Source organism: Haliaeetus albicilla, chromosome 14 (assembly GCF_947461875.1).
Source record: "Haliaeetus albicilla chromosome 14, bHalAlb1.1, whole genome shotgun sequence".
Taxonomy (NCBI): domain Eukaryota; kingdom Metazoa; phylum Chordata; class Aves; order Accipitriformes; family Accipitridae; genus Haliaeetus; species Haliaeetus albicilla.
The window spans coordinates 31,022,454-31,048,642 of NC_091496.1; the positions used below are offsets into that span (position 1 = coordinate 31,022,454).

Here is a 26,189-nt window from a genome sequence, read left to right on the forward strand (position 1 = left end):
TTGTATCAAAACATTTCATAAGATTTTTCTGAATATTTTCTATTTTGAAAGCATTGGTCATGCAGGTTGCTAAAGCAGAGATCCAGTTAGCATTTTCCCCCACTCCTTCAGCTTTTAAGGTATTAATTATTTTCATCTTTAAGCTATCTAAAAGCCTGTATTTTAACTGGACAAAAAATTATACTGAATTATAAACCCCTTCACGGGGCTGACAATTTGTCATGTTGTTTTCTGAAAATCAAAGCCCCGGGAGTCTCCACTGTTGATCTTTGTGCCTAGGAAACTGCCAGCTGTAGAAATACAATCTGGAGGAGGGAAAAGAAAAAAAAAAAGAAAAAAAAGGAGAGATCCTCAGTAAGGTAAGACTATTGGATACCATCACAGACTGCAAGGCTGGGAGGGCATCTGGGCAGATCTGGTTCATCTTCTAGCCAAAGGTGAGATCAGCGCTCCTTAAGCCACTTCTGACAGGAGTTAATCAAAGTTGTTCCTAAAACTTTGTATTTCCACATTTCCTAGCATTCATAATACTCCATTCCAGAAAGTTTTCCTGGTATCTGCTATAAACTTCACTTGCTACAGATGAAGCCCTTTACTTCCATAGCTGGATTTTCCCCTTCCCCACACAGCTGTTTTTTAGATAGTTGAAACTGTAGTCACCAGGCTCTCCTCCCTACAGTACAACTTCAGCCTGCCTTACAGGTCAGACCAGTGTTGGTTCTTCTTGTTTTCCCAAGGCTCGCTCTGACTGTCCCTACCTGTATGTAAAAGCCTGGTGTTTCTCCTTAGTGAACTGCATTTTTTTTTCCTAGTAACTTCTCCAATTTCTCAAGATCACTTTGTCTTTTAATTGTCTCCTCAAGCATGTTTATAATTCTTCCCTGCTTGATGACCGCTCAGATTTAAGAAGTAATATTTTCTTCCTTTTCTTTAATATATATTTTGCTTGTACCCATAATAATCTGTATCAGTTAACTGTACATTTATCTTAATTATGTATAGAATTCCAATTAATGTTTAATGCATTACCTAGAAATCAAATCAAGCATTCTCTCTGTCACAACAAAAAGAACACAACTGAAAAGAAATACAGTGTATATTAGGTATTAGTGCCTAATCCAGCAAAATTTAAATGAAACTGTTTGTGTGAGTAAGTACTACCTAAACAAGGAGTCTGCCAAATCAGGATTTTGGTTTTCCTATCTGACAATTTCAAATTCCTCAAAATGCCTTTATCCACATTTTAGAAGGCAGAGGCAAGATATTGCATATATTGCTTTTTTGATACATTAGTTTCCCAAGATTTTTACATCTTATTTAGAATTAAACCACCCATGCATTTCAAAACACAAGAGCATACAAAGCATGAGAATGTTTCAGCTGTAACGAAGGAAAGAAAAATTATATATGTTTATGGATTAGCATTGATTTCTAAATTAGTCAGGAGCTGGCACTGAACATGCAATACTGAGAGAACAGAATCATTCTTTATCATGTATCTGCTATACATGGAAGGAATTATTTCATTCTTTCTCCTTAGCTACAGGACTAGCATGCATTGCCGGATAAGAACTCCTTGCAATATTATCAAATTAGGAGATGAATAATTGAAAGTGTTTGGATGTGACTCTGTTCACTGGGGAAATGGTATAGAACTTACTCAATTGTCTGCAGTGAAATGTAAGTATATTTCCTTCATGTGCTGCATAAATATTTGATTAACCACTGTGCAAAGCATTAGTAAAGCATCTGCTCAGCATGAGACTGAAACCTGGTTGACACCAGTAAATAGAAAAAATAAACTCCGCCCAGTGGGAAATGTCAAATGCAAATTTGAAAATTTCAGTCTTTGATATTCTGATCTATTGAGTTGAAAAGAATAAGAAAATAAGCATTTAAGGTGATGAAACTGAAACAAAAAGAGGTAGGCACTTACATTCACATGTTATGGTGACGTGTGGACACTGGTGTTTTGTCATCGTATGGTTAATTTGGAATTCATGTTTCCTTGTCAGCTTTCTGAATCACTAGCTTACAAGCAAAAAAAAAAACCCCACACTTATTTACTTTCTGAAAAAACGTGTTCCCCACATATGAGGGAGGTATGACTTATAATTAAAGCTCCATAGATAACTTCTCATTGATTAGAGGTTACATAGCTTGGACCACATCATTTGTGCAAATTGATACCCACCAGCCCTGTTTTGTTTGTAAAGGAGATGTGTGTAGTCTCTATTACGTTATTGTTCATAAGAGCCTTTAAGAAGTAGTAATTTCATCGGTACATAGGAAAAAAAAAGTCATCAAACATCTAGCCATTTCTAACACTGAAGTTAGAACTTCAATTTTTTGTAAAAGTTCAGAAGTGTTTGACTCCAGCTTTTTCAGCTTAATTTCCAGAAATAAGAAACGCTAAGAATAGTTTCAAAACACATGCTTCAATATTATGTGTGAAAAGAAGTGATAGTGCCAGGAACTGAAATGGAAAAAAACAGCAAAACTGTTTCTTAAACATTTTCATCCCAGTATTACAGACTAAAGATTCTGAGAGGTGAAGTGACTCTGGAAAATCAGGAAGGTCTGAAAAACCAAAGCAATGCTGCAAGCATATTGACATTTCCTGCTGATCATTGCTACCGGTTCGAGAGTCCTGTGGTCTCCATGGTGTTCCAGTATAAAGCTAGGAGGCTAAGTTCATATATTTGTCAAAATGGAGCTCCTGAATTTGTAGATACAGGACAGCAGAGAGGAGCAATTATTCTGCTAAAAGTAATTCTTTAAGAAACAGACAATATTCACCTTAGTGCCATTAGGATTTTGACCATTAATAGATATAGTGAGATTACAGCACTACATATGTGCCTATGGGACATCATATATTGAGACATTCCTTTTTATTGCTTTCTCCAGCTCAAATCAATCTGTAAGACTCAAATGAAAGTTATCTTTAAATGTCCTTGCCTCCCTATATTAAACTGACAATTCAAAAAAGGCAATTTTGCCCAATACAGACTATGTTCTTTGTCATATGAATTTTCACCTCTTCATGAAACTGGCAAAGCAAAAGCTCATCACTTTTCAATATTTGTCTTTATTCTGTCATGTTGTTATTGAGTTATATTCACTTAATTGGCCTAACGGAGCATAACGCAATTAAATATGGTGTTTCATATATTTTGTTTTATTGCCAGAAAAATCAAATGTATGAAACAAATTAACGCAATTGAACTACCTCATTTGTGTTAAGAAGAGGTTATATGTTTGAATATGGCCTTCTGTTTAATTTATTACACTGAATTCTTCACTCAAGAATTAGATTACAGTAAAAGAAGGAAAAAAAAAATCAAAGGGTGAAAGAAGACTGCATTATCTTCACAAGTTTTTTCTCCAGTGTCTACAGACTCCCAGGTAAGAGCTGAGAGTGAAGAATTATTGCTGAAGCATGGAAACTTTCCTTTCTGATTTTTGCTCACTCAAAGTGAAGCTATTCAGTAGGTCTATCCCAATTGTATTTTGTGTTTATTTTTGTTCTCCCAAATGGCCCTAGTGCTTTTGTATAATGTACGATTGCAGCTGTAACTTGATGTAATATGAATAAATGATGAAATATCTGGGAAGGTAAAAATTTAAAGCCCTTTATACTATTTTCAACTTAGGAAATCTCTCCTGATTTATAGTGTGATATTCTGACCCAATATTATTTATGGGATTTATCAAAGAAATGGATTTCTACAGCTTCCAGCCCATGAAACCTTCATGAGAACAATGCATGATATAATGAAAGAGAAAAAAATATTTTACAAACCTCTGTTTGGCAGTCAGCAGCTGAGGACCACAGTAATAGAGCTTCTGCACCATAGCATCCTTGACTGGATGTCTTTTGGCTTCCACAAAATGTATTACCAAGTATAACATATTCAACAACTTCCAGATACACCCAGAGGTGCATCTGCAGACACTTGCTCTAAGCAAGGTGAAGCAATTTCCCTTACCCTCTGAACTTCTGCTGTTATTGTGCTTGACATACGAAAAAAGCTGATCTTGCCCTGTTTACTCTTGAATATCTCCACTTCTCAGCCACATCCAGTTTGTGTGGTATCTTCACATGTTCCCCCAGGAAACTGAAGAAAAGAAGTAACAAAAAAGAAGCCTAAATTCCCTGCCTATCTCACTTTATTTTAATAATTTAAAATGAAGGTAAGCTTTCTTATTTTTATAAAGATCCTGAGCGCTTGTTTAATTTTCTTCTTTGGTATATTTCCTTGTAATATCAAACAAGAGACACTTTCAAAAAGAAACTAAGATAAACAGAGTATTAAAATCTTGTGTCTAGAATAAAAAACAGTTTTAACCACTACAAAATAAAAAATAAAATAGAAACAATGCAAATACAATTTTTTTAAAACAAGATAAATATGAAATGGAAACAAAACTATATTAAGATAAAGTTATTTTAACAGCATTATTTTGAAGAAATTAAAATGAGGCTGTAGTGGTTTTAAATCCAGTCATTTCACAATCTATTTTGAAAGGGTTTTTTAAATCAACATTAAATGTTCCAATTTTCTACCAAAAACGTTTAGATTTTATCCCCCAAAGTACATTTTTAAATACCTCTCCTATATGATAGTTCAAAAATTCTATTTTTTATTAAAAAATAGAATGGAAAAAATACTCTAACATTTTTAATTGAAGAAAAAAAATCTCAATTTGCTCTAGCTTATCTGGTATAAAAATCCATGTGGTCCTTTCAGTAGTACTTTGGCTGCATAATTTAATTCACTGGTTTATTCGATCACTTTTATACTCACGTTTTTATTTCTAGTTGTTCCTTTTATTTTGGTTTCTCTCAGTGCATTACTTTGTGTCTTCCCTTCCACACATTTCAAATCTCCCTGACAAGCCTTCTTGCCTTCCTGTCCAATGGCATCACCATACTAAAAATAAAGGTTCCCAACGTGACAAATTTAGGTTCCATATCAGAAAATAAAACTGGCAGTGGACTATAAGCACCAATGCTGCGTGTGTCTGGGAAATGTAAATGGCAGGTGAAGGATGCTGCAGGCAAAATGGTGATGCTTATGGGCACCGAGTTCCTGAGCAGTTAGACCAAGCACGCGTGGCTTGCTTGGTAGCAGGTAAGCATTGCTGGAAAATTGCCTGAGCCTTTTTGTGGATTTGCCTGCCCGCATCAGCCTTCCCTCTCCAGGTTCTCCCTGCTCCTATGGTTGAGGCTTTCTGGTCCACTGCTCCCCAGGCTCTCCCTTCCCTCCTTTGATCTCCAGCCATCATCTACTGCAGTCTACTTAAGACTGTGTAAGGCACCCAGCAGGGTTTCTGTAATTGCTCTCCTTAGAAAGCACCTCTTTCCTTTGTTCTTAGCCTTTGAAACTCTCATTTCACTAATTTCCAGTCCTAGCACCTCAGCTGGTCTTGCTGTAACTTTCCCACCTGTTCACACATCATTCCCCATCCTCTTTAATTTCACCTCATTTGTCACCTTACTTTACCTATATGCCAGGATTGCAACTGACCTGAGTGCATAGTATTTCTGCTTTCCTTTGCTATTTGTTCTTCTCATCCACATTCTAATAATAATAATGTAAAAAACTTTACAGATGCATTGGAAAACACATAAACAAATAAGCAATATTCACTCTACCTCAAATAGAGGCACCTCCACAGATAAAAGAATAAATCCTATCCTTATGAAACCACCTAAAGCCATATTTAATATTATATTTTACAATTACAGGTCTTCCATAATATTTCCAGAAGCAGGTTAAAAATCAACCCAACAACCCGCGATTACAGTATCGCAAGTACAGCAGTTGTAAAAGTATTAGCAGAAAGTGGAACATTGTACACATGCACAAAACAGAGCTCAAAGCCAGTATTTTTTGTATGTGCAGTATAAAAAGTACCGTATCTAATGATTCAATCCTCTGCTGTGCGGAGTGCCTCCTGGAGGGTGCCAAGTACCTGCAACTCCTAAGTCTTTCTGTCTCTCTCCAGAAGCATTGGAAAATTGAGCTATAAAGCAGTAAGGTACTTCTTTATAAAATAATGCTTTCCATCTGACTTGAAGAGAAATCTTTCAAAGGAGGAATGAAAGCTACTGCTGAGACATTCTTGACAGAAAAGCAAGTTGATTCAAGTGGCCAGTTCTTATGTTTTTGTGATAACAATTCATCAAATCTTGGTAATCAAAAATGATGGAAAAGGAAATAAAAGGGAAAAATACATGGCAGCTAAATGGAGCTTTGAACTAACCCCATACTTTGTGAAGTTTGACAAGATGTTGAAGTTTGATATTTTATAGCTCTTGAAAAAGACATCTTTATATACTGAAAGCCATTGTTTCCATAATGTTGATTTTGCAGAACATTTCATTTCTTGGTTTTCAGATAACATTTTATGGTGATCTATCACTTCCGATTTCATTTTTTATGACATGTTACGTTACCTTCCAAATTTCATACTAGAAATGGTTGAACAGGAAATAACAGGGAGAACGTCACACAAAGATCTTCAGGTATGTAAAGGACTGGGCTCTCTGGCACGGTGCAGGCACTTGCCAGCCAGCTCCTGGCAGCCCCTACACAGGCATGCCAAGCTTCAATCTCCAAAGCATTGGAAAGAAAGGCCTGGTTTGAGAGGAAAACTGTACTAACATCCACCACCACCTCAATTCTGTGTGTAGGATATGGGAATTGAGGAGAAAGGGGATTAGCAGGCAGAATGTATCCCTTAGGATAGGCCAATGTGCCTCAAAGCCCAAGTACCATAGCTCCCTTTTAGGGCATTGTATATATACACAGTACTTCGCAGATATCAAAATTCTAGCCTCAAAGCCTTACTCCTGGAAGATGAGGCATTTATTTTTTCTTCTTGCATGCCATCCCCACCCAAGCACTTGTAAACCAGAGAGCAGAAAAGGAGGAACATATCATCAAGAAACATGAAAAAAACCGCCAAAGCAAAAATTTCCCTGTATGCTTTGGAATCTATCAAATTGTAAATGGCAGGTATTTGCTGCAGACATCTACTTTTTAGAAGTATGGAAAGTGAAAGCTCAACCACTGCATACAGCCTGATTTGTTCTTGGATAATTTCCTTTGCTGGATCTAGCTCTGCTTGACTTCTGGCAACTCTTACCTTATTTGAATACTTTGATCTTTAAAACATTACTTTCTTTGTTGAACAGAATATTTTTCCCATTCTTTTTTGGTGTATTGCTTAATCCTAACACCATTTTAACATGAGTAATCACCAGAATGCTTCTCTGTGATTTCCATTACCTTCCCACCCAGATCTGGGTGCAGGTTCCAGATACTATTGTATCTTCAACTTCATAGGTATTTGGAAAGTTAAGATAGCTCATGATTTCCCACTATTCCCAGGAATATTTGGGTTAAATAATATTAAAAAGATTTTTGTCTATACTAAATGCATTGCATATAACAAGTCTGTTACAGATTTCAGCGATTTTGAAGTAGAACATACAAAATTCTTCTTCAGTGTGGTTTTTAACATAATCAGTTTCTTCTTATCCAGGATATGACTTATGTCTCTAGCATAATCCAAAGTGGAGATCATACTACAAGATTATTTTAATGAAGGATATGATTCATGGCAGAAGATACAATACAAAGAGAGAATTCACAGTTAGGTAAAATTATACCCCAACTACGAAAAAAAAAAAGTTTTGGCTTTTGAAAGGCATCTAATTCTGCATAAATATAACATCTACAGGAAATTTTTTTCTATTCTCCTTAGAAATATTAATCCTCTTCCTTCTCATGTACAGATCAGAAAACTTTGCTGAGTATGACACCCCACTTGTAAGCACTCTCTTTTCCCAGAGCTCCTTCTGGCCAACAGGCTATATTCTGTATTAAACTTCAGTCATTTGTCTAGACTCAGCTTTCTTGCGTATATCTTTTCTAAATGGTCACCAGAAGGTACTTTTTTAGTCTCAGCAGGAGCCTGAAAATCATGAGAAACTAGTGATATGGTAAGCAGAAATCCTGAGCTAACGAGAATTTGTGTGAAAAAGGTGGCTCACATTGTAACAAAGCTTTATTTAAAACATACATAGTTGTCATGGTTTAAGCCCACCCAGCAACAAAGCACCACGCAGCCACTTGCTCACTTCTCCCCCACCCGACCCTGGTGGGATGGGTAGGAGAAAATATAAAGAAACATTTGTGGGTCAGGACAAGGAGGAATCACTCACCAATTATGGTCATGGATAAAACAGACTCAACTTGGGAAAAAAACAAAATCAATTTAATTTACTACCAAACAAATCAAAACAGGATAATGAGAAATAAAACCAAACCTTAGAACACCTTCCCCCCACTCCTCCCTTCTTCCCGGCTCAACTCAACTCCCGGTTCTCTCTCCCTCCTCTCCCCAGCAGCGCAGAGAGACGGGGAAAGGGGGTTGGGGTCAGTTCCTCACCCATTGTCCCTGCTGCTCCTTCCTCCTCAGGGGCAGGACTCCTCACTCCTCCCCTGCTCCAGTGTGGGGTCCTTCCCACAGGAGACAGTCCTCCATGAACTGCTCCAACGTGGGTCCTTCCCACAGGCTGCAGTTCTTCACAAACTGCTCCAGCGTGGGTCCCTTCCCTGGGCTGCAGTCCTTCAGGCACAGACTGCTCCAGCACGGGCTTTCCCATGGAGCGGCGGCCATCTTGGGGGGCAACCCCTGCTCCGGCGTGGGCTCTTCTCTCCCCGGGCTGCAGGTGGGCCTCTGCTCCCCCGCTCCCCTCCATGGGCTGGGGGGGGACGGGGATACAGCCTGCTGCCTCACCACAGGCATCCCCTCCACCAGCACACCTCCTCCCCTCCTTCCTCACTGACCTCAGTATCTGTAGAGCTGTTCCTCCCACATTCCAGTCCCCTCTCTGCTGCAGGTTTCCCCTCTTAAATCTGTTCTTCCCAGGTGTTACCACTGTCACTGACGGGCTCGGCCTGGGCCAGCGGAGGGTCCGACTCGGAGCCGGGGAAGCTTCTGGCAGCTTCTCACAGGAGCTGGCCCTGCAGCCCCCTCCCCTGCTGCCAAAACCCTACCACACAAACCCAAACTAATAGTTTGGGATAAGGAGAAGAGTATGATGCTGAATGTTTTTCATCCACACAGAGGAGAAGGGACAAGGGGATGCCTTATGTCCTGGTTTCAGCTGGGATAGAGTTAATTGTCTTCCTAGTAGCTGGTACAGTGCTATGGTTTTGAGTTTGGTATGAGAAGAATGTTGATAACACACTGATGTTCTCAGTTGTTGCTAAGTAATGTTTAGTCTAAAGTCAAGGATTTTTCAGCTTCTCCTGCCCAGCCAGCAAGAAGGCTGGAGGGGCACAAGAAGCTGGGAGGGGTCACAGCCAGGGCAGCTGACCCAAATTGGCCAGAGGGGTATTCCAGACCATGTGACGTCATGCCCAGTATAGAAACTGGGGGGAGTGGAAGCAGGGGATCACCGCTCAGGGACTCACTGGGTGTCGATCGGTGTGTGGTGAGTAATTGCATTGTGCATCACTTGTATATTCAAATCCTTTTACTATTGTAATTTTATTAGTGTTATGATTATTAGTTTCTTCTTTTCTGTTCTATTAAACCGTTCTTATCTCAACCCACGAGTTTTACTTTTTTTCCTGATTCTCTCCCCCATCCCACTGGGTGGGGGGGAAGTAAGTGAGCGGCTGTGCGGGGCTCAGTTGCTGGCTGGGGTTAAACCACAACACCTTACCACCTTACACAAGATTTCACGCTATAGTTCCATATTTGGGGAATAAACATTTTCACATTTTATGTTCTCACTGAACGAAATACAGGTCTGTATTTCACACCGGACTGAATGTGGGCATTAGTTTAAATGAAAGCTTCTTATTGGCATACTCCATGTGCAACTAGCTTCTTAGAAAGTACACATTGGAGATTTAGTACTTTAAGCCTCTCAATCTTTAGTTCATAAGGAATCAAAATTAAATAATAGGTCACTTAAGAGTCACAGGAACAACTCATAATAAAAGACTTTTATTATATTATTGGCTAAGATAATTTCATCTTTCAAAAATCAGAAAATATACAACCCACAGCTGCTTTCTCCAGCAGCGCTTTGGGAATGTTTAGCTTGATAAATTATATCACACTTCTTATTAGGGTTGAAAATAGCAAAACCATTATCATATAATAACAAGGTAGCTTTGAAGATAAATCATTCCTAATGATTTTCCAATATATGTCACTTCTATGTTTCTAATAGAGAAAAATAACACACTAATATATGTGCTAGTTTTTTGGTTTGCATTTGTAATTAGCATGATAAAGTAGTATGTAATATACCATGATTGTCTAAGGACTTATAGATCAAAGAGTATTCTAGAGGTAATTATTGAGTGCTGGCAACTACTGACTGAATAAGTAATTTATAATCCGATGACTTTGCAGAACTTATGTCTAAAAAAGAAGAGAATATGAACTAAACATAGTACGTACTACTAAAGATCATGGTTTGAGAGTTCTGTTTCTCATGTAACCAAAGGCAGGTCTCATGTGTTTCTCTGCACTCAAACAAAACTTTGGATTATAAAAAGAGAAATTTTAATAAGGGACTTGAAAGTAATACAGCGAAAACACAAAAGGATGAAGCAATCATCACAAGCCAAAGTATACTTATAGGAGTCGCCTCTGTAGAAGGAATGACTAGGATTGTTCAGTCTAGGATGAAGGTGATGGAAAGAAGGTGTGACAGAGATCAATAAAATCACTGTCCCTTTCATTTCTGGCCCAGGGGCTTTCTGAGCCACACATCACAGAAGGCTCAGAGAAAATTCTGGGGGGGAAAAAAATCACTCTTTGCCATCTGATCTTCTCTGACCATTTCCTGCTGGCCACTGTCAGTCATTGGAGGTTGGCGTTGACCGTCTGCCCCATATGTGCACTCTTCTACAGATGCTTATTTAAAGACATACAAGCATCAGTACATCGTGTATTAAAAATCACAGCATGAATATAACCTCTAAGTTATGAATCTCAGCTGTGGAGGAATAACATGGCAAGAGAGGTGGTGTATCATATTACTCTAATCCTGCATCTGTAGTGAATTTTTCAATAAATTTTTTTTACTCTTATCCTCAGGTCCCTCTTAACATTTTATGTACAAAACCCTTTATAAACAATACTTCTATTAATTTAAAAATGTCTAGATTTCCTCTGATGAATTCTGAAGAAAAATATGTAACATTATTTACTACAAATCCATCATTGATTATGTCTTATTCATAGCCATCTCCCTCATGGTGACTGGATGAAATAAAGTATTGGGTATATCATAAGGACAATCCATCCCAAAATAATCTACTCATACCAGCAAGAACAGACGGGTGTAAAGATTTATTACTGGTCACACACAGCTTTGTGTGAAATTAACTGACAAGATTAGTATTGCTCATAATGACTAGAGCTGCTCCTGGATTGCTTGCTCATCACCATCTGCCAGGCTGAGGGTGACCAAGGAAAAGCAAAAAAGGTAAGAAATTTAGTTTAGCGTTTCTTATAAGTTTAGTTATAGGTACATATAATACACGTATGTATTGCCTCATGTAGGCAACAAAACCGAGAAATCACCACTGATCATCATTGGTGAATTTTCCCTTCCCAAATCAAACAGTATTTTTTTTTTTTTCCTGACATCTTTTCTTCTTAATTGGTTCAAGAAAGATGATTCCTGGGATCATGAAAGACTCTCTAATGCACTGTGTCACCAGTTCCAAACTATCAGGGAAAATATATGTGAACAACTGATATTACAGTAATATTATCAGACCTCCTTCCTTCCCAAGTGTGTTTAAGATTTTTTTAAAAAATTAATTAACGAAGTGGCACAATGTAGAGTATATAGAGAAATCCCTTTCTTATGCCAAAATCTGTTTTGAAAAGAGACAGTAAAAGTGGCATGTTGTCTTATATCTGACAATACTATATATTCTGGAAGAATGTTTTGCAAATGGAGTTAAAAAGTAAGAGTAATTTGTTTCCACAGCAGGCAGACATACTTCTTATTCAGAGCTTTAGAATTCCTGGTAAGCGGGTGTTATACAAAAAGAACAAAATAGAAGCAATCACAGAAAGGTTAGTTTGAAAAGTATGCAGTTTTCTTTTTCAATCATTTGTGTTTAAAGTCAAACTCCATGAAGTGCTTCGGTCTTGAAGTCAGAATGACTTGTGGGGCAGTGAGGGTAAAATAAATATGAAAATAATGTGCTCCTAGAAATGACTGTATAATAGATTTCACTGTTAAGAAGTTTGTCTCAATATTCAGACAAAATTTTCTTATCCTTAGTTTCATCCTGTTACTCCTATTAAGAATTCAACTTCTATAAGTACAGATTATATTGCTGGTAATAAAATTATTCATCCCTGTAAAAATATATTCCCAATATTTTTCTTCAGGAAGCAATAGTGGATGGTCAAATATTGTTTTAAGATGAAAATTATTAGTCATTTTGTGGGTCATTATTAGTCATTGGTTTGTGGGTATGAAAGTTGGCATCTTTTTTCTAAAGAAGAATTTTATATTTCTTTTTAAGAGGTTCATTTTCAATTACATCAGTCACCTTTGACAGCATTTTATAATGAATTGTATTTTTAGTGGAGAAAGAAAAAGTGTGAAAATGTTAGAAAGAAATAATTGAATGAGTCCATGCTATTAATAAATTATTAATCAGAAGTTGATGAAGTGGCTTTCTGATATAAATCTCCGCAATAGTGCTCTCGTTGAGTAAAGAGCAACTCTGCCTCTTATTACTTTAGGTCTATAAATCTGGTGATGTTGTCCCTATAGTTAGCATAAATCTTCTCTAATGAAGATGGCGAAGTGTCAGGTAACAAGCTCATTTTGCTTCAACGGTCACCTACTAGTCATTTTCCTTATTAGCTATTGCTAGTATTCATGGTGGTGCAAGACATCAACTCTGAGGGCAGTTAAGATGAATGTCCTTCATCTGGTCAAGACGTTTTCCGTCAGCTCAGGTTAAGGTTTATTTGCAAAGCTGAGGAAACAAAGGTGCAGCTTTCTGGGACAGCGGAAACCTAGAGCAGAGCTGCCATGCCCACCTCCAGCCCCTGACAGCCACCTCCTCTTGGAACACAGCTCTACCCCATTCCTAACTTCGAATTTGGAGCAAAGGGTTGGTTTTCTATTTCTAGTATTATTATTGCCAGTATGCCCTTGACTAATGCAGACATGCTTCATTTTGCTTTTTTTTTTGGTTTGTTTAGAACAAACTGAATATCACTTGCTTTTTGTGAGACTGAGAGACTATTCTAAATTTATGCATCCTACCATCTTGGAAATGTTTTCACATTATACTGCAATAAAGCATTAACTACTGAGTCACTTCAAAAAGGAAAATCTGACTGCAACTTCTATTTCCAAAGTTTAGCCCATTTTCTACATGGTCATATTATATTATGCCGTAGTTGTTTATAGATTACTTAATGTCTGCAGAGCCCACGAGTATGAGGAAAAATCTCTAGCTATTACTGTAACAGTGTTATCGTTGCAGGGCTTTTTTGCTGGCAAAGGTAGAACATTCTGTAACACCACTGAATAAATTCTGCTATATCATAGTAGCAGGTGTCTTTTGTTAATTATCTATACGAGTTGGCATTTTGCTCCTTTGCCTCATAGCTGATCATTAAATATTGTGAGATTTAATGCATTTGGTTGCACAATACTTATACATTGGAAAAATTCTGCTTGTCCTTTTTATAGAACACCTTAGGATGGTAGCATTTTATAGAAAATAAAAGTACTAGATGATAAAGTTAAGTACTATAACTTCAGGCATTTAAATTCCTAATTGTATCCCCAAACTTCACACTAAGGCTTAAGGTAACTAAAGTCCATTGGGATATAAATTTCCAACATTTAATTTCCTTAGGTGCCTAGAGACCTTCTGATCACATCTAAAACTGTTTCAGACCTGTCTACCTTGAGTACTTTGGCAAGAGAAGTATGCTAAGCACTTATCTACAGAGCTTAAGCAAAACATTCACCAAGAACACTGCAGATTAGGTCACATAGAGAGCAAAATTAAACAACTGATGATAGTGCCTGGAAAGTCTTTCAGCTAACGAGTAAACAGACAGTGTTTTCAGGATACTGATGATCTTGTTCTTTTCCATTCTCCATCTGTGGAGCCTTAGACTTGATTTTTAATTGAGAAACCCCAAACACTAAGTACTTGTAGCTGCTAGTAACTGGTAATAAGTTGGGTGCTCCTATTTTTCTTTTTCTGTTGAAGCTATTCCACTTACACAGAGTAATTAAATATTGACTCAGCCAAAGACCATAAGAAACTGATTATATAACTGAGCAGTTCACATGCAGAGGTGGAGGGAAACGTAGCTTTCCCTTTCCAACATAAATTAGCAAAATATTAGTGGAAGAAGGAACTGGAATCCTGAGTCTTTCCTTGAGGATGAGTGCTCTAATATGAGCAATAAAATCAATCTCTTTGGAAGTTACTTATTTTCTTATGCAAAGTGGAACAATATCAAGAGGACAGATTGAGGGTCCCTCAGCTCACCTTCCTGGTAGAGTCTAATGATTAAAACACTCTTTTGGGAGATACGGCTTCCAGTCTGCTTGGAGGGATGAAACATTTAGCACAGGTCTCCCTGGACTGAAAGGAATGACATTAGGTATTTAATTACAAATTTGTGTTTAGACCTAGAGTCTTGAAGGTGGGCTGGTACTTAAGCTGTAGGGAAGTGAAAGATTTATTCCCCTGTCCTTGGCATTGTAAATGATCCTTTAGCCAGTATGCTCCATTTTGTGAACTTGACATGGGGCTATGAATCCCTTCTTCTTTCTCTTTGTAGCTAATCAGTTCAAAATCAAATCTGATTTTTAGACTTGGTCATAAAAGATTTACCCAAGTTCATAGAGCCATTAAAAGATCAGAATACTCATGGTCCACTCTGATGACTCTTAGATTACTGTCCTTATGTCAAGGGTATCTTTCTTTTTGCCCTCTCCAAGAAAGAGGATGAAGTAACACAGATATGACAGTCTAGGTAGAAAACTTCTAGAAATTTAAGGAAAAAAGGTAGAGTTCATGATCCATTAGTATTTGATTTTGAATAATACAAAGAAATTTTATTCTAACACAGCATGTGTTAATATATTTTCAGCAGTATGAAACTGAAATCCACTTAAAATTATCTTTACTGGTGCAGAATAAGCGAGTGAGGAAAAGAGAGAATGTAGTGCCAATGTTTTCTCAAACAGCATAATACTCAATTTATAGTATGACTGAGTTCTTTCATTTAGAAAGGAAACTACTGTCTCTCATAAATAAATAGTTAGGAAACCTCTCTTTTGTTTCCTACATATCTCTTATAGGTTTGACAAGATGATAGGCTGTTTCCTTTGGGTAGCCAGGCATAATGCAGGGCATCTTTTAATTTGTCTTTTATATACAAACTAATTTCCTTCTGTCTAAAAACTATCTCTTTAGATTGCCTAGGACACAAATCTACAGCCACTGAAGAAGACTGCTTCATTGGTCTGAAGAGTCATGGATTTGAGACAAAGGTTTTTAAGTTATGTTTCCTTGCTTTCCTTAATTAATTCTGGACTTCAAAAATATCCTGACAAGACTGGGCTAAATATACCTATTATTGTAAAATAACCAGTCCTGGGTTGCCTAGTCTGAGATTGGAAATTATATTGAATCATTAGATACAATAGTTCCTTTTATCAGAGAACTTAATGATCATGAAGTTACAGAAATTTATAGATAGGTTTACTGCAAATAGTAAGCTGGGGATGGAGAAAAAAGCAAGGAACGGTTATTTTCAAAGTATTCTTGTCCCTTGCCTTTACTTCCCCCTGCCCATCCCATCTACAAGCCCATTTTTTCCCCAACTACAAGCACATTGCACACCATAAAGTTTATATGTCAGCAATGAACTTTGGGAAAGTACAAAACTCTTGGATAGCCTGAACAGGACTTTTAAAGTATTTTATCTGTGTTACTTTATACCACATTATTTTAAAAAAGTTATCCAAATCTCTTTTTTTTTTTAAACAAACAATGACTTTGATAGGATTTGTGTCTAAATAATATGGAATCCTCCTCTACAGAAGAAATATTCTGGAGGCTGAAGATAGTTTTCTTTTTGACTGAGCTTGTCGGTTTCCTTTAATTTTGGATTTAAACGTATTAATGCAAAGTACATTAGAGCTGCTCTACTTCAAGATTAGGCAGACACTAAAATTAGCTGAAAGTCTCCTTTGAGGCAAAGGTAAACACTAATCAAAAATATTTTTAAATAGTCTTAATAATAATGGTGCATATTTTTAAGATTGACTGCTTCATGGCTCTAATAACAAAGGAATAAGAGTCTGACAAAGGTAAAAAATCAAAGATATACGGAAATGGGAGTATGACCATCAGTAAAATGGGAGCATGATGAAGACCAGGACCCATAAATGTTATTGAACCTATGAACTCAACAAATCAATATTATTTGAAATACGAAGAATATAGCTCAAAGAAGAAGCTGCACTATACCTAGACCTTGTGATCTCGCCCTATAAAATTTTCTATTGTGTATTCTATTATAATTCAGAACATTCTTCTTTTGGTCAGCTTCTGGACCTCTGAGTCTGCACTGAAATTATGTGCTGGTGTAAGGGAGATGAGATATTGGATGAAGGCAAGTATTTGGGGGAAATGAAATATGGTACCTGTACCAATTCTAAGCAGAATCGGTTTGACTACCTTGCTTCAGGTAAGGTTTTTTTGCCTACTTGCTTTCTTGAATCTTGTTTTATTCCCTTTAGCTAGTGTTAAATTTGTTTCAGAAAAGGAGGAAGAAAAGAAATGTTGCCAAATATTGTCATGGTATAGTTCTCTCAAAATTCAGAATTTTTGTTATATTGGTATTTTGAAATATAATGATGGCCCAAATTAGCATATATTTGTATACTCTCCTAAATATTTGAAATTTATCTCTAAATATTTTTTAAAAGAAGTCATTCAGATCAACAGAAGTATTTGGTTTCAAATTTAAAAATTTTCATTAATGACATATTAAATACAGAGAAGAATAGTTGTTTTGAAGAAAAAAAAAATTGAAGAACAGAATTTGTTCCTCAGTAGAATTTCAATGGAGTTCTCATATTCCTATATAAAGTTTTGATTTTTATGAACTTCTTCCAGATATTTGGCCTGAAGCATTTATAGTAAGTCTTTAAATATTTAGTGGTTTTTTCAAGCCCCAGTTCTTCAAATATTGTAATCAGATGCAAAATTGAGCTATGGAAGAGAGAAACTTCAAATTCTTACTGTTGTGAAATGAATTTTAGCAGTGTGATCAAATTTCACACTGAAGGACAAAAATCCAGAAGACAAATACAACAGTCTCGTTAACGATCTAGATCTTTTTAGGCCTCGTCTGTTTTTAAATAATCACATTTTTTGTGGGCCAGCTTTTTATGGGGTCGGAAAAAATGCACAAGACAACTGTTTGCAAGCAGTAGCAGGGTATACTGAGCTACTGCTCCATCTGCAAGCAGGGAGACTCTCTCACAGCAAGCTTGGTGGGAAGACACGAGTGGAGGTTGAGCTGGGAGAAAGGAGCAAAACTATCTCCTGTTGAGTTCACTGAGTGAGGCGTGGTGTGTGAAAGGTGTCCTTGTTAACCTTATCTGCAGAGCCCTCCCTTTGGGAAGCTGCAAGGGGAAAGGTGAGTTGTGAAAATGTTTAAGGTCATTTGAGTTTGGACCTGCCTGAGGTAAAGAAGCTGGAATTTTGTGAATTGTGGCACTGCAGGAGGTGTGTTTGGACGGTGTAGTTTATATCCATGATGAATTTCTTGCACAAGAATCCTTAAAGTTGCCTTGAACTTGAAATGAGGATTCTTTTAGAGTTTTATATGTTGAATTTGAAAATAAGTCAGTCTGAAATGAAATAAATATCCAATATTACAGGTTTGCTACTTTCAAAAAAAATTATTGACAATGAAACTGAACCTGAATGGTGACTAATTCAACTGATCTGTTTTCTAGATGTACCAGCTAAATGTAACTATTATACTTTAAAATTACCTAAAATTATTTTCTTCCCTTGACAATGCTATTTACTTCTGTATTTATTATCTATAACAACAACTTAAAACTTGCAGTTACATTATTTTTTCTGTTATACATAAAGAAATAGCAAGCAGCAAAAAAAAATCTGAGTATAAAAAACATTTTAAAACATTTCACAGAATGACAGTGTGAGGTACTTACAGGATCAGCTAAATCTGCAGGGGGTAAATTGTCCTTGAAAGACACAAAGGCAGCTTAAAGGGGAATTTATAATCTCTCTCTTGGGTTTGACAATATTAATTTGTCTCAACTATTTTAGAAGTGCCCTGGCCACAGTGACACTTTCCTAGGTGCATTCTAATAAGGTGATACTGTCTCATTAAATGAGATGGCATTCAGCAGAGAACAAGACAATAACTCAAAAGCAATTGTCATGGAATATAAGGTGATCTGATATTAATAAATGACAGTCGCATGTAGTTTATGAGATCAGAATAATTATTCTGTAAACAAACCACAACACATTGTGTGTAGAGGCAATGCCATATTTCAAACTGATATATAGAACTGTACAGCATTGTTTTCTCAGCTAGGCTAGTGTTTTTCCACTATCTATGAACTGCTGAGAGGTCATGTCAGTCATCGGATTTCCAGTGTTGTGGCTGTTACGGAGTCATTCTTACCTGTAGGCAAATATTACCAGGCTGGCTATTGTCATATTCTTAGAAGCAATCATTTTAGGAAGCACTGCCATTGTTTTCAAAAGGTGTCGATCACTTAAACAGATCTTGGCAGCAAGCAGATTTAACTCTTTCCTTGGGATGCTGGAGGAGAATGATTCGTAGATAGGTTGAGGGTTTGAGATATTAAGCAGGAAGAAGATCGAGAAAGTGCAGTATCTCTCCACATGGTAGAAAGAATCAAAAGCAACCACCAGCCACACTTTGCATCAAAGTGAAGGGAGGGCTGAGTAGAATAATTTGATGAAAGTTATCTTTGCCCAGCAGTAAGGAAAGTAGCTGCCACATACTGAGAAGAACATTTTTTCTTTTGTTGGCTGCCGTAATGCCAGTGTACAAATCTTCATTTATTAAGGCTTTCTCAAGGCCATTTCTACAGGGTCATTTCAGTCCTAGGATAACTGACACCATTTGATTCCACAGAAAATCATTCATTAGAAAATGTCCAAGCTGCTGGGTACATAGATAATCCACATATTTCTTTTAGGAACCCAACAGTGCTTTCATTGGACTGGCTCAAGACCAATATCTTTCTGGGAAGATTTTTGTATTTATTATGCCACTTTTACTCTAGCATAAAATTGCCAAGTTCAGTGGCAGTAATTCTGACTTAGAGTGTGGTACTGCAAGGAAGAAGAGAATTACTCCCAGCTGGATGAAAGAAGTTTTAGAACAGTATTTGAGACAGTAAGAATTTTAAATATTTTATACTACTAAGGTAATTCAGGGACAAGACTTTTTTTCTGATTTTCTACATTAGATCCTGTTGCCCATGGACAGGTGCTAAAAAGCCCATGAAGTTCTTTATGTATCACTGAACCGGACCTGTCCTCTGCAAGAGCTGCAAAGCATCCTGTGTGCTAGATTACTGACTCCCATCATCCCAGGTACAGAAAGCTTTGCATGCACTGTGCTTGTAAGATGCCAAACACATATAAATTATGGCAATGATATATTTCAGTCCACTGTGACCCAAGATATTGAGACTCTTATTTTACCAGGAAAAGTTGACAATGGCCAATGACAGTGAATGACAGTAGACTGACTAGAACAGTATTAGAATTGATCTACCAATGTCAAGGTGGTTCATTCTTTTTCAGGTACAGGTTCGGGGTAGCAGCAGTTCATGCAGGGAATAAAAGAATTTGTATGTCCTATATAGTTGCAGGAAGTTCAGAACACCTGCAGCAGGCAGAGATACAGATATGGAGTTCACAGTCATGTCCTTACTCCACTTGAAAGGAACAAACCAGGATCAACTACCATTTTGGTCTCGTCTCTTCCCCAGTCACTACTTTTCAAATGCTCCTACTTGAAAACTGACGGTGATCTGAATTATGGCAGTATAGTCTGTGAAAAAAGAATTTCTTTTAGGAAATCAAAATCACTTTGGCACTTCTGGGTCAAAAGCCAAGTCTTATTTCCATTGGAAAAGTTATCAGAAGTTCACATACTGCTTGCAGTATCTGTGCTATCAGTGTCAGAGACCTCTCACCAAGAAGCCAGATTCACTCTGCACTAACCTGAAATTCCAAACAATTTCAGTCTTTGTGGTATAAACACAATTTATTTCTGTATAAGGTATGAATAAGTTATTAATTTTAAGGGAAAGCATGATCTTTATAAAGTACTATGCCATAGTAACTCCTATTTTAGCATTAGTAGTTGTGATTGAATTAAACCCCTCCTTTCAAGACACATTTTGGTTTGATTTCCAGATTTTTTTCTAACAGAGATTGCTTTATATACTTTCAGAAAGTTGTTCCTTCTTTACAGTCTGAACATGCCTTTTATCTTGATAGGATGTATCCATGATGAGCGCTGAGGGAGCTGGCCGATGTCATTGCTAGGCCACTCGATTATCTTTGAAAGTTCATGGGAGTCGAAGGAGGTTCCTGAGGACTCGAAGACTTCTATCTTCAAGAAGGGCAAGAAAGAAGATCGATGGAACTACAGGCTGGTCAGCCTCACCTTGATCCCTTGGGACGTGATGGGGTAAATAATCCTGGAAGCCATTTCCAGACCTATTAAGAAGGTGTGGTCAACAAGTCACCAAGAAGGTGACTGAGTAGTCAGCACAGACTGCCTGGGAAGGCAAGTCAGGCCTGACCAACCTGATAGGTCGGTCACTGCTGGTGTACCCCAGGGGCTCATACTGGGGCGGGTACTGTTTAATCTCTTCATTAATGACCTGGACCATGGGACAGACGGCACTCTCAGCAAGTGTGATGATACAGACTTGGGAGGAACAGCTGATAGGCCGGATGGTTGTGCTGCCTTTCAGAGGGACTTCAACAGGCTGGAGAGATGGGCTGACAGGAATCTGATGAAGGTCAACAAAGCAAAAGGCCAAGTCCTGCACCTGAGTAGGAATAGCCTTGCGCATCAGTACACACAGTAGAGGCCAACCAGCTGGAAAGCAGCTTTACAGAAAAGAACCTGGGAGTCCTTGTGGATAACAAGCTGGTCAGAAGCCAGCAATGTGCCTTCATGGAAAAGGAGGCCTCCTGGGCTGCTTTAGGAAGGGTGTCACCAGCAGGTTGAGGGAGGTGACCCTCCCCTCTGCTCAGCACCAGTAAGACATATCTGCAGTGCTGGCTCCAACTCTGTGGAAACCAGAGAGCCATGGACATGCTGGAACAAGTTCAGTCACAATTACGGACTTGGAGCATCTGCCATAAAAAGTGCAGCTGAGAGACCTTGCGTTGTTCAATCTGGAGAAGTGAATGCTAGGGGAGATCTTATCCATGTCTATAAATACCTGGTGGGGGACTAAAGAAGATGGAGACAGACCGCTCTTGGTGGTGCCCACTGAGGCAACAGGCACAAACTTAAACAGAGGAAATACCACTTAAACATCAGAAAAAAACTTTTTTTTTTTTTTTTTTTTGTGGTGGTGGTGGTCAAACACTGGCACAATTTGCCCAGAGAGGTTGTGGAGTCTCCAGCCTTGGAGATATTAAAAATCCCACTGGACACCACCCTTAGCAACCTGCTCTAGCTGGCCCTGCCGTGAGCAGGGGAGTTGGACTAGATGATCTCTAGAGGGGCCTTCCAGCCTCAGCAATTCTATGATTCTGTGGTTCAGTCACTTTTAACAGCCATTGTTATAGCCTCGTCTACTAAATTGTACTTGGGCTTTAAGTTTCTACTTTTCAAATTCTACTTTTATATGATAAAGTCATCCTCATTCTTTTTCAAGGGAAGCCTGACTAAAGTTGTTATTTTCCGTAAAAATAGCAAAGTGTAACCTCACTGCCCAGTAATGCAAGTATAAGTTCTGTTGCTGTTTGTAAGCAATAGGAATATTTTAACAAGAATAAGGAAAACATTTGAAAATGAAAAATATGAACAACAAATTTCATTTTTTTCTGTTTCTAAATTTATCTCGGCTAATTCTTATTTAAATAAGCTGGAGTAATATTTGTTATAGAATGGAAACAAAAGCAAATATTTGTTGTGGTTGAAAAAATTATATATTTATGCCACCAGTATGTGATGCTGGAACTGACAGGCAACTAGCAACCAGTGAGACTCCATTCTTACATAACAAACATGACATTGCCATTGATTTTTCAAATTGATTTTTGTGAATTGCAAAATTGATTTTTGCGAATAGAAAAAAATACGCTAAATACAAAATGCCTTGCCCATTGATATGGCTAGAAATGACTAGTAGCAGAGTAAAAAAAGAAGAGAAATAATGATCTGGAAGAGAAAATGCATTTCTTTTCTCTAAAGAGCCTGTTGCCACAGGCTACCTCTTGTCCAGCCATTTCTGGCTTCAGTTATCAAGAGCTTTTAGCTCTGGAACATCAAAATCTCCAGAATGTGCATTTTCCACTTGTTCCTCGTAGGTACACACATAATACAGGTCTTTAAAAATATGCCTATGTGACCATGGGTTACCTTTGTTTGATGCTTTTCAGGCTGTCTTTACTTGTTTTTCCAGTATGTCTGGGTGAGAGGATGCAAACCAGCTATAAACCAACAGCTGGAAGCAGATGTGTTTGTGGCCACACTAAGTCAGACACAGTAACACAGTAATGCAGCTGCATGGCTTCTGATTCAAGACCTGTCAACCGAGGTCCTGCACAACTGCATATCTGACACATACCTGGCCATCTAGGTACATCTTTCTGCAAAAGACCAGGTAGATCTACTGCTCCCTAGGCACGTCCAGGCAGTAAAGGACAAAAGAGCGATGTGATATAGCATACAATTGCTGCACAGCAGCAATGTCTAGGGAAACAAGACTTGATTGTGTTTGCAAAATCCAGTGAACTGTAATACAGCCAGAAGCACTCACATGGAAACACCAAAGAGCTGCTGCAAAATAGCGCCATTTATTTTTGAATCTTTCAGATTGTGCTCACCTGCGATATAGCTAGAATGGGAGACGAAACTCCCCGCAGTGGTTTGTTTATGTCAGGCAGATCTCTTACCATGCCTCATGGATAGCAGGAGGTAAGAGAGGGCAGAGTCTTTGGTCCTGGAGAGGATGGCTGCATTGTAAGTCAGTTAAGGAAGGAGTTTCTGCTGATGCATGTTCCCTGTGAGCATGAGTACCTGAGGAAAGCAAGCAGATCAGATTAAAGCTGGCAGCTATAGGAAAGGAGCTCATGCATGAAGTGATAAGCCATCCCCTTTCCCACCAGAAAAAAACACAGTAAGTGAGTTGAGAAGGGTAAATTTAGACAACTAAATCACCATGTAACCCTTCCCCAAAGCGTATGGCTTGGCTCAAGTCACAGTGCTCCTAGGAAAGCACGGTTACAACCAACGGCCAGGCTGTTCAGAAAGAGTGGAAGCGATTGTGCTACAGACACACACTTTTCAAAATTAAGGGGGAAGCACTGATTAAAAGATCTCTACAGAAAGGTAGTAATTAAACAAGCAAATTAATCATTCAGAAAAGTTGACATTTAAATGCAAAAGTTTTTATCTTTTTGTGTGCTGTTTTTCAGTTTATTCAAATATCAGTGCCTTGATGGTTTGGAGAATTTTTAAATGACCCACACAGTCTGTAAATGTCAGATTAGTACATTTATGCCACAGGTGATTGTTGTGATTCAAGCTGAAATACATCTCTCTGGAAACTCCAGAAACCCTCCAGCTTTAACTCTCTTATTGTTACTAGCCTATTACCCAAAATAGTTTTACCACTCTTCTGGGAGCACAAAGAAATAGAAAACAATATGCATGTTTTAGTTGATAAGTAAATTGTCATAAACTATAGAACAACTCTGAGCACCATGATAAATCAGTAGATAATGGGTTTCTGTATTTATTAACATGATAAAATAGACTAACATATTTGGCTCTAAATGGCCACCTAATTTCGTGAAATTGAATACAACTGCCCTGTACATAATATCACAACTGAACAGTGATAAACATGCCTAATTCACAAATTCTCTGTGAATGTTGGGGATGACAGAACCCCAAATGCTTCAGAGGTCTGTTTCCAGAGCTAGAAGCCAAACCTGGTTTTAAAAACTCCCATAGCTCTAAGTCTTGAATTTGCACGTTTATTGCCCTGAGTTAATCTGGGAACCCCTCTGAATTTTCTGCTAATGAGTAAGAGGACTATATTTTGGCTGTTTGGGGGCAGCAAGGAGCATTAACATTTCTTACTTCTCTTGAACTTTCTGCCCTTCTGGAAAAGAAGTGAGACACACTACTGAGGCGTGACCATTCAATCCCAGCATATGTTAGCTTCAATTTGACCCCTGCTGGCTGATCAAGAATGGCAGAGGACTTCTGCCTCCACAAATAACTAACTATACATTACAGAGTCAGAAATATGTTTGCAGTCAGGGACTGTTATATTTTAGAAAGAGAGTCATGCAAGCATTAACAGCTGTGCATGCACTTTCAGTGCACACCTGTCTCTCAGGCTTCCTCTATTCCCTTTCCCTCAATTGCTCAAACATCCCTTGACTAGAATTCATTTTTAGTTGGAATAAGAAGAACTTGAAAGAAGTGAAGGACAGATAGCAGGCCAGAGGCAGGATGCCCAGAAACAGAGTCAAAATATTACAAGGTATTTCATCACTGGCGAGAACACTTTATTATTGAAGAAAGTATATGTAAATACTGGATTGATTTTCTGACAGTACAGAACAGACCTGGCTTTGGCCTCATTAAAAAAGAGAAAAATATCTTAAATACAACTGTGGAACAATTGATGCTTGTTATCCGACAGCACAAAAAGCAGTCAAAAGAATGCCTGTGAAACGGAGCGGCGTCATTAGGTACAATGATGAGATATATATGTTTAGACAAGCCTCTCAGAAACTGCTGGTTTTTGGAAAGTATTTTCTGTCTATTAGTGATGCCAGAGTAAAACATTCTGCTCATGCTTTCTTCTATTTCAGTCCACAGGAAGTGTTTCCATTTGAAGCAAGGTGAGTATATTTTTTGAAGACACTGAATCATTTGGCCAGCATGTAGGTACTAGATTGGTTGAGAAATTAAAAAAAAAAACAAAACCTTGAAAGAACATTGAGATAAAATAAGGAATGTTCTTAAGGTGTTATATAATGGAAATAAATGTTCCAAAAAAAGAAGTATGTTTGTTTAAGCTCACCACTCAGCAGCATTAACCAATAGATACAACAAAATGGTATTTAACACTGTCCATTTATTCTCTGTGTGTAAAGAATGACCCCATCTGGGGTAACTACCTGTAGTCACTGCCTCTTTAACAGAGGTCATTCTATAAAGAGAGGCTACGGCTGTAACAGCATGAGTTGCACAGGGAGAAAAGAATACTGGCATAAGAAAATAACAGGAGATAGCCATGCCCTCAGATGAAGGATCCATCTGTTCTATTTTCCTGCCTCTGACAGTGCCCTACTTCTGACAGTGAACACCTGGAGAAGAGGTTAAAGAAAGGATAAGCGTACAGTGACACAGCATTTGATACAGTGACAGTGGTCACAGAAGTGCTGGAGAGCTGGCCAGATAAGGAAGGCTGAAATACATTAGATGGCACTTAAGCATGGCTATCTCGTATTTATGCAGCACTAGCATCCTCAAAATCCTCATTTACCTTTTGCTTAACCCCGTAGGCATACAGCCCTACTCTTCAGTGGTTCTAGTGACCAGTTACAGATGTAAAACCAATAGGACTGTATGAAGAATACAGTTTCCAGAAACACCTACCACGTGTGTCCCATTGGGGCACTGCTCTGTCATGAGGAGGCATGGGCCGTTTGGGGTTGAAATGCTACAGGCAGTGCTAACAGCTTAGTCTTATGACAGTGAAATTGTACTCCATTAAACCGATCTGCATTTTCCTGAAAGCAGAGTAAACAGGATTTCAAACCAGA

At 38.0% G+C, this 26,189-nt stretch overlaps 1 long non-coding RNA gene across 2 annotated transcripts in view; it reads left to right on the top strand.

Moving 5' to 3' along the window:
• Nucleotides 1-15,528: 15,528 nt before the first annotated feature.
• The window catches only part of LOC138688996 (uncharacterized), a 29,782-nt gene continuing 19,121 nt past the window's right edge, over nt 15,529-26,189 (top strand). For both annotated transcript variants that reach the window (XR_011327803.1, XR_011327804.1), the window contains exons 1-3: nt 15,529-15,607; nt 19,613-19,739; nt 20,655-25,262. This is a non-coding gene — a long non-coding RNA (uncharacterized lncRNA). The remainder of the gene's footprint in view (nt 15,608-19,612; nt 19,740-20,654; nt 25,263-26,189) is intronic.